The sequence below is a fragment of the Triticum aestivum genome, chromosome 6B (genome assembly GCF_018294505.1).
Source record: "Triticum aestivum cultivar Chinese Spring chromosome 6B, IWGSC CS RefSeq v2.1, whole genome shotgun sequence".
Classification (NCBI taxonomy): Eukaryota; Viridiplantae; Streptophyta; class Magnoliopsida; order Poales; family Poaceae; genus Triticum; species Triticum aestivum.
In genome coordinates, this window is record NC_057810.1 from 186,107,505 (window position 1) to 186,122,567 (window position 15,063).

Here is a 15,063-nt window from a genome sequence, read left to right on the forward strand (position 1 = left end):
GGCCTCGCGCGACCCGGCCGAGAAACTCCGGCGACGAGCGCGCCCGCGGAGGAGCTCGACGCCGGCCGCCTCCTCCTCGTCCCGGCCAGGTCCGGCGCCCCTCCGGCCGCCCCGGCCTCTCTCCGCCTGTCCTCCGGCTTCCCCAAGCTCCGGCAACGTCCGTGCTCTCCGGCGATCCTCGATCCGGCCAGATCCGATCTAATCCGGCGGTTGACTTTCTTCTCCCCCGATTTTCACCAAGTCTTTTTCCGTCAGAAAATTGTTGCATCTTCATCGCATCACATCTTCGCATCCGTAGCTCCGTTTTGGGCGTGTAATATGTCAAATTGTTCGCCTCGAAGAGTACATCATTTCGTTACATTGCGTTATTTACATTTGAGCTCATCTCGACGCCCGAAATGCTGTTGGAAGAAGGTTTCATATTGTTAGTTTCAGATTCTTATCAGAACGAGCTCTTTTGTCATTTTTGCCATGATTGATGTGTGCATCCTATGGACTTGGTCCCTAAATGTGTTTTGAACTAGGCTATGTCTTCTTTACAGAGGTGCTTACCATGTATTTTTATGATAAATGTGGTGACTAGCACAAGCATGCAAACTAGGCTTCGTGATAATGCTGATTTTAGTTCCTGTTCTGCTGTAAATTTAATGCCATGTAAACATGTTGCTACAGAGAGATACATGCATAATTTGAGATACTTCAGTAAGGGTGTTTTGAAAATATGGTTTTGCGCTATCCATCCATGGTCCTGGTTGCAATTATGGAGTAGTCTAGCATGTCATTTTCGTGCTCTACTTTTGCTTCAAAATGTTTCCTGGCAGATTGTTTACATGTTATTCAATTTGGCCGAGGTTGTTGTAGTTGATCCGGGTATGCTACGATGTTGTTTCTTGCCATGTATAGCTTCTATGACATGTCTTATTGATGGATGTATGCTTAGTTAATCATGAAATGCTCTGTAGTGAGTGCATCGAGCTCACAAAGGTGCCTTCGTAATTATTTCAATGCCATGCTTTGTTTGATGAATCTGTTAACGAAACTTGCTATGTTTACGTGGGTGCCATCATATTTTCTGATCCTTTTTGGCTTATGGTTAGTAAGGGACTTTTGATCTATGCTTTGAGTAGATTCATGCCATGTCTTATTTTGCTATTATAAGTTCCTGTAGCATGCTGATAGCCTGCTCTAAACATTGCTTCGTGCTGCTGTTTATGCCATGTCCAGCCTGTTAATTTTTGCACTTTCTCCATGCTTGTTTGAACCTGTTATGATGTGATTTAGCCGTAGCTCAGTGTTCCTTTTTTGTAAAGCATCTCCTGTATATCATTGCCATATGTTTTGTTTTTATGTTGGGGGTGCTTTAGCATAGTTTCTTGTTGCATGCTAAGTAGCATCGTGCTGTTAATCGCAGCTTTGTGTCATTCTTGTCTTGCTTGTCATTTGCAAACCGTGCATCCGAATCCGCTGATCTTTATATCGATTTCAACCAAAATCATCTCATCTTTCCAGCGGCATACTTGTTTTGCCAAGTTGATGCCTTGTTCATCCTTTTTCCTCCCGAAGCACGCATATGCATTGCATATCACATCTCGCATATCATGACATGTATTGCATCATGTTGCTTGTGCATTGCACCATGATTTATTGTGGTTCCTTTGCTTGTGTTCTTGCTTTGGGTAGAGCCGGGAGACGAGTACGTGCACGAGGAACCTGTTGAGAACGCTTACGAGGATCAAGCCTTCGACAACTCTGAGAACCTTGCAGGCAAGATGATCATACCTTCGATATCACTTCTATCTCTGCTTGCTAGTACTCGCTCTATCGCTATGTTAGCTCTACCTGCCATTGTATACCATGCCTACCTATTGCCATGTCAAACCTCTAACCATCCTGTCCTAGCAACCGTTGATTGGCTATGTCACCGCTTTTGCTCAGCCCCTCTTATAGCATTGTTAGTTGCAGGTGAAGATGAAGTTTGTTCCTGGTCGGAACATGGATATTTTGGGATATCACAATATCTCCTGTTTAAATTAATGCACCTTATATACTTGGTAAAGGGTGGAAGGCTCGGCCTTATGCCTGGTGACTTGTTCCACTCTTGCCGCCCTAGTTTCCGTGATACCGGTGTTATGTTCCTTGAGTTTGCGTTCCTTACATGGTTGGGTGATTTATGGGACCCCCTTAACAGTTCGCTTTAAATAAAACTCCTCCAGCAAGGCCCAATCTTGGTTTTACCATTTGCCACCTAAGCCCTTTCCCTTGGGTTTTCACGAGCCCAAGGGTCATCTTTATTACCCCCCGGGCCAGTGCTCCTCTGAGTGTTGGTCCAAACTAGAGCCACTTGCAGCGCCACCTCGGGGAAACTTGAGGGCTGGTTCTAGTTGTACGCAGTGTTCATCCGGTGTGCCCTGAGAACGAGATATGTGCAGCTCCTCTCGGGATTTGTCGGCACATCGGGCGGCTTTGTTGGTCTTGTTTTACCATTGTCGAAATGTTTTGCGAACCGGGATTCCGAGACTGATTGGGTCTTCCCGGGAGAAGGTCTATTCCTTCATTGACCGTGAGAGCTTGTGATGGGCTGAGTTGGGACACCCCTGCAGGGTATATAATCTTTCGAAAACCGTGCCCGCGGTTATGAGGCAGATGGGAATTTGTTAATGTCCGGTTGTAGATAACTTGACACTTGACCTCTTTAAAATGCATCAACCGCGTGTGTAGCCGTGATGGTCTCTTCTCGGCGGAGTCCGGGAAGTGAACACGGTTTGTGTTATGCTTGACATAAGTAGTTTCAGGATCACTTCTTGATCGCTTCTAGCTTCTCGACCGACATGTTGCTTCTCTTCTCGCTCTCACTTGCATATGTTAGCCACCATATATGCTTAGTGCTTGCCGTAGCTCCACCATATTACACCTTTTCCCTACCTATGAGCTTAAATAGTCTTGATCTTGTGGGTGTGAGATTGCTGAGTCCTCGTGACTCACAGATTCTACCAAAACAGTTGCGGGTGCCGATGATACCAGTGCAGATGGCGCAACTGAGCTGAAGTGGGAATTTGATGAGGCCCTTGGTCGTTACTATGTTTCGTTTCCAGATGATCAGTAGTGGAGCCCAGTCGGGACGATCGGGGATCTAGCATTTGGGGTTGTCTTCTTTTCATTTGAACTTGACCGTAGCCGGTCTATGAGTGTATTTGAATGATGTATGATCTTAAATTATGTATTGTGTGAAGTGGCGATTGTAAGCCAACTCTGTTTATCCCATTCTTGTTCATTACATGGGATTGTGTGAAGATGACCCTTCTTGCGACAAAACCACCATGCGGTTATGCCTCTAAGTCGTGCTTCGACACGTGGGAGATATAGCCGCATCGTGGGTGTTACATGCTTGGCCCTCGTCATCTTTCCAGCTTCGCAGGCACCACACAAATGATCTTTCTTGAACTTGACACCTTCGATGCCTATGACATGCTTCTTCTTGACGGGAGTGTGTAAGTTCCTCATGCCAGCATGCCCCAGCCTTCGATGCCAGAGCCAGCATTCTGAAGCTTTTGCAAGAAGACATACGGCAAGCTGTGGACCTGCTGAGAAATCTACCATGTATAGATCACCTTTTCTATACCCTTCAAAGACTAGAGACTTGTCATATTCCATTAGTACAAGGCAACGATATTTTCCAAATATCACAATCATGTTTAAGTCACAAAGCATTGAGACAGACATTAAGTTGAATCCAAGGGATTCAACAAGCATCACTTTATCCATGTGTTGATCCTTTGAGATTGCAACTCTACCTAGACCCAATACCTTGCCTTTACCAGTGTCAGCAAATGTGATTTGACTCTTGTCGGATGGACGTAAGGTTGAGTCCATGAGAAGACTTCGATCACCAGTCATATGATTAGTGCATCCGCGGTCCATAATCCATTCTGAAGCACAAGGTGTCATACCCTACAGTGCAGTTAGGAGGATAGGCTTCACAAGGTATGTTGTGAAGCATAAGCATTTGACGCACACTTGGATTATCATAGCTTACATGAAAGTTAGCACATAGTATGACAAGTAAGCGATTCATATGTGGAATACATAGTAAGTCATTTTATCATGCGTCCCTTTGTGTTTTAGGTCCCCAGCAATAATATCGGACGCCTTTGATTGCTGGCTGGAGACCATATTCTGCAAAAGAGAGTTAATTCTTCTTCGCCACCCACATCTTCAGGGGTGGCTTAGAAGCAATGAGTCTAAGTGCAGCATCTGAGAATTTCGGCTTTGAAGCCCTAGCAAATAGCCTTGCAGGAGATGAATGATACTCATATGAATAAGCAGAAAAGGTCTTAGTCCTATGAACATGGCGGTTTGAGGACACACATTCATATTCATAAGTTTGAGTACTATTTCCCTGCAAAACATTGGCATTAGGGTGACTCAAGTGAGTCCTGTATCCGTATGAAGCCGTTGGACCATATGATGCCTTTGGTATGGGGTTTGTCTTCTTCCCAGGTGGTGTCATGATGACATTCACTGGAAGATTCTTAAGACAGCTTTTGGGAACCTAGATCTTCTTCATAGGTGGTCCATTCCTGCAGTTAGTACCAATATACCTGGCAAACACTTCACCATTCCGATTTTTGAACAGTTTATAGTTTGCATCAAAGGATTCATCAATGATAATAGGATTAGCATAGGTAAAGCCAGATAAAGTGGATGGATCCACTAAAGGTTCCTTTGCAGCAACCCATGTGGTTTTGGGATACTGCTCAGGCTTCCAATAGGAACCATCAGCATTCATTTTCCTCTCGAACCCAACACCCTCTTTCCTAGGGTTTCGGTTTAGAATCTGCTTTTTGAGGACATCACAAAGTGTCTGATGCCCTTTCAGACTTTTATACATCCCTGTTTCAAGCAATGTCTCCAACCTAGCATTTTCATCAGCAATAGTAGTGGTATCCTCAGTAGAGGGGTTAGTTTCCACATTAGTAGTTGAAGACAAAGCAACAGTAGCAACATTGGAACATTCAGCAACAGAGGTAGAGTTATCACGCTCAATGCATTTTAAACATGGTGGTTCAAATCTATCCTGAGCGAAACTGATCTGTTGAGCACGAAGTGACTCATTCTCTTTTTGAAGATCTTCATGAGTCGCTTTCAATTTCTCAAGCTCTTGCTTCCTTTGAAGATAATCATAGGAGAGCTTTTCATAAGTGGTTGAGAGCGTCTCATGAAGACTTTCAAGTTCTTGATACTTAGCATGAAGATTTTTTATGTCTTCAACTAAGGACTGTGACCGTGTCATTTCCGCGTCCAACAGGTCATCGCTTTTGTCTAATAGTTTTTGAGTATGTTCCATAGGCCTTTGGTGTTCAGTAGCAATTTTAGCAAGTGTTTTGTAGCTGGGTTTAGATTCACAATCAGAGTCATCTTCACTTGATGTTTGAAAGTAAGCATCGCGTGATTTTACCTTGGCACCGCGTGCCATGAAGCAGTAGGTGGGAGCAAGATCGTCCTTGTCATCATCAGCGTTGGTGTGGGAGTCATTGTCTTCAGAGTTGAAGATGGACTTGGCAACGTAGGCTGTGTCTAGAGCCAGACTTGCAACGCCAGAGTCGGACTCAACTTCAGATTCCACCTCCGCCTCCTCAGAAGCAGACTCCTCCTCTGAATCCATTTCCTTGCCAACAAAAGCACGAGCCTTGCCAGATGAGCTCTTCTTATGAGATGAAGACTTTAATGAGGACTTGGAAGAAGAGTTTGATGATTTCTTCTTCTTCTTGTCATCAGAGTCATATTCCTTGCTCTTCTTCTTCTTCTTCTCATTGTCCCACTAAGGACACTCAGAGATGTAGTGCCCAGGCTTCTTACACTTGTGACATGTTCTCTTCTTGTTGTCTTGAGTGGAAGCTTCATCATTTCTTGAACTGGATCGTGAAGACTTTCTGAAGCCCTTCTTCTTGGTGAATTTATGGAACTTCTTCACAAGCATAGCAAGTTCCCTTCCAATGTCTTCAGGATCATCAGAACCGCGGTCATATTCTTCTTCTTCAGATGAGGAAACAACTTTTGCCTTCAAAGCACGAGTTCGGCCATAGTTGGGGCCATAGATATCTCTTTTCTCAGAAAGCTGGAACTCATGTGTGTTGAGCCTCTCAAGTATATCAGACGGATCGAGAGTCTTGAAGTCAGGACGTTCTTATATCATGAGGGCAAGGGTGTCAAAGGAGCTGTCAAGAGATCTCAGCAGTGTCTTGACGATTTCATGCTTAGTGATCTCAGTGGCGCCGAGAGCCTGAAGCTCATTTTTGATGTCGGTGAGGCGATCAAACGTGAGCTGGACATTTTCATTGTCGTTTCTCTTGAAGCGGTTGAAGAGATTGCGAAGAACACTGATCCTCTGGTCTCTTTGTGTAGAGACGCCTTCGTTAACCTTGGATAGCCAGTCCCAGACTAGCTTTGACGTTTCCAGAGCACTCACACGGCCATACTGTCCTTTGGTCAGATGACCACAGATGATGTTCTTTGCAGTCGATTCCAGTTGAATGAACTTCTTGACATCAGCAGGGGTGACACCTTCACCAGTTTTTGGAACGCCGTTCTTGACGACATACCAGAGGTCGACATCAATGGCTTCAAGATGCATGCGTATCTTATTCTTCCAGTAGGGATATTCAGTTCCATCGAACATGGGGTAAGCAGCGGAGACTTTGATTATCCCTATAGTCGACATAGCTAAACTCCAGGTGGTTAAACCGAATCACACAGAACAAGGGAGTACCTTGCTTTGATACCAATTGAAAGTGCTAGTTATCGACTAGAGGGGGGGTGAATAGGCGATTTTTATCAAAGTCTTCAAAACGTGGAAGTTTCGAAGATAAACAATAGAAATGACCTAACTGATATGCAGCGGAAGATAAACTACAACAAGCAAGCCATAGTCAAGTATGCAATAATGTGAACATACAAAGACTAATAGCAGCTAGGTAGTAAGGATCAGGATGGAAGATAGTACGAAGCTAATCAATGATAGTACTCAAGCAATAAAGTCAAACAGATAAGACAAATAAGTAATGACTTCATGAAGACAAACTCAAAGTAAAGGAGGGAAGAGACAGAACCAGTCACTTGATGAAGACACATGATTTGTTGGACCAGTTCCAGTTGCTGTGACAACTGTATGTCTGGTTAGGGAGGCTGAGATTCAACTCAGAAGACCGCGTCTTCACCTTATTCCCCTTGAGCTAAGGACACACAGTCCTCGCCCAATCACTCTGGTAAGTCTTCAAGGTAGACTTCCGAACCTTCATAGACTTCGTTCACCGGCAATCCACAATGACTCTTGGATGCTCAGAACGCGACGCCTAACCGGCTGGAGGATACACAGTCCTCAAGTGTAATAAGTCTTCAGGTCACACAGACAGAAAGACTTCAGTGATGCCTAACACCCTTTGGCTCTGGGTGTTTGGGCTTTGTCCTCGCCAGGATTTCTCTCTCAAAGGCTTCGAGGTGGGTTGCTCTCAAAATGACAAAAGTCGTAAACTCACTCTGAGCAGCCACCAATTTATGGTGTAGGGGGTGCGCTATTTATAGCCACAAGGCAACCCGACCTGATATGTCCAAAATGACCCTGGGTCACTAAGGAACTGACACGTGTTCCAACGGTCAGATTTCAAACACACACGGCAACTTTACTTGGGCTACAAGCAAAGCTGACTCATCCAGCTCTGGATAAGATTTGCTCTCATTGTCTTCGCTCGAAGACATAGGATTTGGGTTGAGCATCACTTCAGTCACTCTGACTTTGTTCACTTGGACCCCACTTAACAGTATGGTGGTTCCTATGACTCAACAAAGAAGAAAAGGAAATAACGAAACAACTCAGTCTTCGCGCTCCATAGTCTTCACTCAATGTCTTCTCATGTCATAGACTTCAGTGTGAATATCTTCACACACCACCATTGTCTTCAATGTCTTCATACATTTTTAGGGGTCATCTCTGGTAGGTAAACCGAATCAATGAGGGACACTTCCTGCGTTATCCTGCAATTCTCACAAACACATTAGTCCCTCAACCAACTTTGTCGTCAATACACCAAAACCAACTAGGGGTGGCACTAGATGCACTTACACATCCTCAAGCTTAATTCCTGCTCGTCCTCGAGTAGATAAATGATAAAAACAGAATTTTTTATGTGGAATGGTACCTAACATATTTATCCATGTAATTCTCTTTATTGTGGCATGAACTTTCAGATCCATATGATTCAAAACAAAAGTTTAATATTGACATAAAAACAATAATACTTCAAGCATACTAACAAAATAATTATGTCTTCTCAAAATAGCATGACCAAAGAAAGCTTATCCCTACAAAATCATATAGTCTGGCTATGCTCTATCTTCATCACACAAAATATTCAAATCATGCACAACCCGGATGACAAGCCAAGCAATTGTTTCATACTTTTGATGTTCGCAAACTTTTCCAACTTTCACGTAATACATGAGCATGAGCCATGTACATAGCACTATAGGTGGAATAGATGGTGGTTGTGGAGAAGACAAAAAGAAGGAGATAGTCTCACATCAACTAGGCGTATCAACGAGCTATGGGGATGCTCGTTAATAGATATCAATGTGAGTGAGTAGGGATTGCCATGCAACGGATGCACTAGAGCTATAAGTTTATGAAAGCTCAAAAGAAACTAAATGGGTGTGCATCCAACTTGCTAGCTCACAAAAACATAGGGTATTTTGAGGAAGCCCGTCATTGGAATATAGGAGCCAAGTTCTATAATGAAAAATGCCCACTAGTATATCAAAGTGACAACATAGGACACTCTCTATCATGAAGATCATGGTGCTACTTTGAAGCACAGGTGTGGTAAAAAGGATAGTAACATTGTCCCTTCTCTCTTTTTCTCTCATTTTTTTGTTGGGCCTTCTCTCACTTTTTGGCCTCTTTTTTTATTTTTTTTGTCCGGAGTCTCAACCCGACTTGTGGGGGAATCATAGTCTCCATCATCCTTTACTCACATGGGACAATGCTCTAATAATGAAGATAATCACACTCTTATTTACTTACAACTCAAGAATTACAACTCGATACTAGAACAAAATATGACTTTATGTGAACGCCTCCGGCGTTGTACCGGGATGTGCAATGAATCAAGAGCGACATGTATAAAAAATGATGAACGGTGGCTTAGCCACAAATACGATGTCAACTACATGATCATGCAAAGCAATATGACAATGATGATGCGTCTCATAATAAACGGAACGGTGGAAAGTTGCATGGCAATATACCTCAGAATGGCTATGTAAATGCCATAATAGGTAGGTATGGTGGCTGTTTTGAGGAAGGTATATGGTGGGTTTATGGTACCGGCGAAAGTTGCGTGGTACTAGAGAGGCTAGCAATGGCGGAAAGGTGAGAGTGCGTATAATCCATGGACTCAACATTAGTCATAAAGAACTCATAGACTTATTGCAAAAATCTATTAGTTGTCGAAATAAAGTACTACGTGCATGCTCCTAGGGGGATAGCTTGGTAGGAAAAGACTATCGTTCGTCCCCGACCGCCACTCATAAGGAAGACATTAATAAATAAATCATGCTCCGACTTCATCACATAACGGTTCACCATACATGCATGCTACGGGAGTCACAAACTTTAACACAAGTATTTCTCAAATTCACAACTACTCACTAGCATCACTCTAATATCATAATCTTCATATCTCAAAAAAATCATAAAGAATCAAACTTCTCATAGTATTCAATGCACTTTATATGAAAGTTTTTATTATATCCCTCTTGGATGCCTATCATATCAGGACTAATTTTATAACCAAAGCAAATTATCATGCTGCTTAGAGACTCTCAAAACAATATAAGTGAAGCACGAGAGTTCATCAATATATTCAAAATAAAACCACCGTCGTGCTCAAAAAAAATATAAGTGAAACACATAGAGCAAAATTGCCTAGCTCAAAAGATATAAGTGAAGCACATAGAGTATTCTAATAAATCATTATTCATGCGTGTATCTCCCAAAAGGTTTGTACAACAAGGATGATTGTGTCAAACTAAAAATCAAAGACTGAAATCATATAAGACTCTCCAAGCAAAAAACATATCATGTGGTGAATAAAAATACAGCTCAAGTAAAGTTACCGATAGATGAAGACGAAAGAGGGGATGCCTTCCCGGGGCACCCCCAAGCTTAGGCTCTTGGTTGTCCTTGAATATTACATTGGGGTGCCTTGGGCATCCCCAATCTTAGGCTCTTTCTACTCCTTATTCCATAGTCCATCAAATCCTTACCCAAAACTTGAAAACTTCACAACACAAACTCCAACAGAAAATCTCGTAAGCTCCGTTAGTATAAGAAAATAAATCACCACTTTTGGTACTATTGTGAACTCATTCTTTATTTATATTGGTGTAATATCTAATGTATTCCAACTTTTCCTTGGTTCATACCCCCCGATACTAGCCATAGATTCATCAAAATAAGCAAACAACATGCGAAAAACAGAATCTATCAAAAACAGAACAGTCGGTAGCAATCTGGATATTTCGAATACTTCTGTAACTCCAAAAACCTGAGAAATTATTAAGTTCTAATAAATTTATTTATTAATATTCTGAAAAAATAATCAACTGAAAATCATGTTTCTGTGATCTATGTAAATTATTTTCATCCATGCAAAAGTTTCTGTTTTTCAGCAAGATCAAATCAACTATTGTCGTAAGCTATCCCAAAGGTCTTATTTGGCAAAAACACTAATTAAAACACAAAACCATATCTAACCAGAGGCTAGCTGAAGTATTTATTTCTACACAGAACCTAAAAAGCAAAAACAAAAATAAAATTGGGTTTCCTCCCAACAAGCGTGATTGTTTAACGCCCTTAGCTAGGCATAAAACACAAATAGATCTAAGTATTATCATCTTTGGCATGCAATCCATAATTGGCCCTCATAATAGATTCGTAAGGCAATTTAATTTTCTTTCTAGGGAAGTGTTTCATGCTTTTCCTTAATGGGAATTGAAATCCAATGTTTCCTTCTTTCATATCAATAATTGCACCAATCGTTCTAAGGAAAGGTCTACCAAGAATAATAGGACATGTAGGATTGCAATCTATATCAGGAACAATGAAATCTACGGGCACATAATTCCTATTTGCAATAATAAGAACATCATTAATACTTCCCATAGGTTTCTTAATAGTGGAATCCGCAAGATGCAAATTTAAGGAACAATCATCAAATTCATGGAAATCTAACACATCACAAAAAGTTTTCGGAATTGTGGAAACGCTAGCACCCAAATCACACAAAGCATAACACTCATAATCTTTAATATTAATCTTAATAGTAGGTTCCCATTCATCATAAAGTTTCTAGGGATATAAACTTCCAATTCAAGCTTTTCTTCAAAAGATTGCATCAAAGCATCAACGATATGTTTAGTAAAAGCTTTGTTTTGATTATAAGCATGAGGAGAATTCAACATGGATTGCAACAAGGAAATACAATATATTAAACAAAAATTATCATAATTAAATTCCTTGAAATCCAAAAGAGTGGGTTCATTGCTACCTAAAGTTTTGACCTCTCCAATCCCACTTTTATCAATTTTTGCATCAAGATCTAAAAACTCTAAATCATTGGGACGCCTTATAACTAAAGTTGACTCATCTCCAATCCCATCTTTATCAAGATTTGCATTGGAAAACAAAGATTCAATAGGAGTCACATCAATCACTTTAAGATCTTCATCATTATTTTCACGGAAAATAGAAGAACACGCTTTTATAAACCAATCTTTTTTAGCACGCATCTTAATGGTTCTTTCTTTGCACTCATCAATAGAAATTCTCATGGCTTCGAGAGACTCATTGATATCATGCTTAGTTTGAATAGATCTAAGTTTCAAGGAATCAACATCAAGAGTAATTATATCCGTGTTCCTAGCCAAATCATCAATCTTAAGCAATTTTTCTTCAATCAAAGCATTGAAATTCTTTTGCGAACTTATAAATTCTTTAACACTATTCTCAAAATCAAAGGGCATATTATTATAATTTCCATAAGAATTGTTGTAGGAATTAGCATAATTATTAGAGGAATTACTAGGAAACGGCCTAGGATTGAAATTACCTCTATACGCGTTATTACCAAAATTGTTCCTACCAACAAAATTCACATACATAGATTCATTATTGTTTTCAATCAAAGTAGACAAAGGCATATCATTGGGATCAATAGGAGCACTCTTGCTAGCAAATAATTTCATAAGCTCATCCATCTTTCCACTCAAAACATTAATCTCTTCAATATCATGCACTTTTTTACTAGTGGAAGATCTTCTGGTATGCCATTGAGCATAATTAACGATAATATTATCTAGGAGTTTAGTAGCTTCTCCTAAGGTAATTTCCATAAAGTACCTCTCACAGCCGAATCTAAAAGATTTCTAGAAGCAAAATTCAATCTGGCATAAATTTTTTGTATAATCATCCACAAATTCAAACCATGAGTAGGGCAATTTCTAATCATTAATTTAATCCTTTCCCAAGATTGTGCAACATGTTCATGATCAAGTTGTTTAAAATTCATAATATCATTCCTAAGGGAGATAATCTTGGCGGGAGGAAAATACGTGGAAATAAAAGCATCTTTACACTTGTTCCATGAATCAATATTATTTTTAGGCAAAGATGAAATCCAAGTTTTAGCGCGACCACTAAGCGAGAACGGAAATAGCTTCAATTAAATAATATCATTATCCACATCTTTTTATCTTTTTCATATCACACAAATCAATGAAATTATTAAGATGGGATGTGACATCTTCATTGGGAAGACCGGAAACTTGATCTTTCATAACAAGATTCAGCAAAGCGGTATTAATTTCAAAAGAATCTGCATTAGCATTGAGAGCAATTGGAGTACTAATAAAATCATTGTTGTTGGTATTGGAAAATTCATACAACTTGGTATTATCTTGGGCCATCGTGACAAAGCAAGCAATCCAACACACGAGCACACAAAAAGCAAACGAAGAAGACGAACAAAAGAGGGGCGGAGAAAAGGCGAATCTTTTCAAAAATCATTTTAGAAGTGGCGGAGAGGAAAACGAGAGGTGAATGGCAAATAATGAAATGCGAGGGATGAGAGTTTATGATGGGTACTTGGTATGTCTCGGCTTGGTGTAGGTCTCATCGGCAACAGCGCCAAAAATTCTTCCTGCTACCTCTTGAGCTTGCGTTGGTTTTTCCCTTGAAGAGGAAAGGGTGATGCAGCAAAGTAGAGTAAGTATTTCCCTTAGCTTTTGAGAACCAAGGTATCAATCCAGTAGGAGATAACGCGACAAGCCACTGAATACCTGCACAAACAAATACCAACTTGCACCCAATGCGATAAAGGGGTTGTCAATCCCTTCACGGTTATTTGCAAAGTGAGATCTGATAGAGATGGATAAACGGTAAAGTAATATTTTGGTTTATGGAATGGAAAGTAAAAGATTGCAAGGAAAATAAATAGGAAACTAAAAGTGTAGATCAGAAACTTGTATGATGAAAATAGAAGATTATATGATGGAAAATAGACACGGGGCCATAGGTTTCACTAGAGGCTTCTCTCAAGATAGGAATTATTAGGTGGGTGAACAAATTACTGCCGAGCAATTGATAGAAAAGCGCAAAGTTATGACAATATCTAAGGCAATGATCATGAATGTAGGCATCACGTCCGTATCAAGTAGACCGAAATGATTCCGCATCTACTACTATTACTCCACACATCGACCGCTATCCATCATGCATCTAGAGTATTAACTTCACAAGAATAGAGTAATGCATTAGGCAAGATGACATGATGTAGATGAATTAACTCAAGCATTACGATAAAAAAACCCATCTTTTTTATCCTCGATGGCAACAATACAATACGTGTCGGTTCCCCTTCTGTCACTAGGATCGAGCACCACAAGATTGAACCCAAAGCTAAGCACTTCTCCCATTGCAAGAAAAACCAATCTAGTTGGCCAAACCAAATCGATAGTTCGAAGAGACTTGCAAAGATATCAAATCATGCATATAAGAATTCAGAGAAGATTGAAATAATATTCATAGATAAGTTGATCATAAATCCACAATTCATCGGATCTCGACAAACACACCGCAAAAGAGTATTACATCGAATAGGTCTCCAAGAACATCGAGGAGAACTTTACATCGAGAATCAAAGAGAGGGAAGAAGCCATATAGCTACTAGCTATGGACCCATAGGTTTGTGGTAAACTACTCACGCTTCATCAAAGAGGCAATGGTGTTGATGTAGAAGCCCTCCGTGATCGAATCCCCCTCCTGCAGGATGCCGAAAAAGGCCCCTAGATGGGATCTCACGGGTACAGAAGGTTGCGGTGGTGGAGAGTGGTTTTGTGGCTCCATTGTAAGTTTTTGGGGCATTTGAGAATATATATGAGGAAGATCTAGGTCAGGGGGTCACCGAGGGGCCCACAAGGTCGGGGGCACGCTCTCCACCCTTGTGACCGCCTCGTGGATCTTCTGACTTGCACTCCAAGTCTCCTGAGTGTCTTCTGGTCTAAGAAAAATCATCGCGAAATTTTTATTCCGTTTGGACTCCGTTTGGTATTCCTTTTTTGTGAAACTCTAAAACAAGGGGAAAAAACAGAAACTGGCACTGGGCTCTAGGTTAATAGGTTAGTCCCCAAAATCATATAAAATAGCATATTAATCCAAATAAAACACCCAAAACAGATAATAATAGCATGGAACAATAAAAAATTATAGATACGTTGGAGACGTATCACCCGCCGCTGGGAGCAAGCGAAGAGGACGCCTGCAGCGTCTGCCGGCGTGCGCCAGCCAATCATTCTCCTGAAGAGGGGGGACTCCGAGTAGGAGGCGATCGGCTCGAGCTACGCCTGTTATAGGTTGGCAGAAGTGATGAGGTCACGGACACGCTGCTGCTGCAACAGCTCCTCGCCTTCCAGGTGATCTAGGTTGGCCGCGGCCTCTTGTGCCGCCCTCATCTT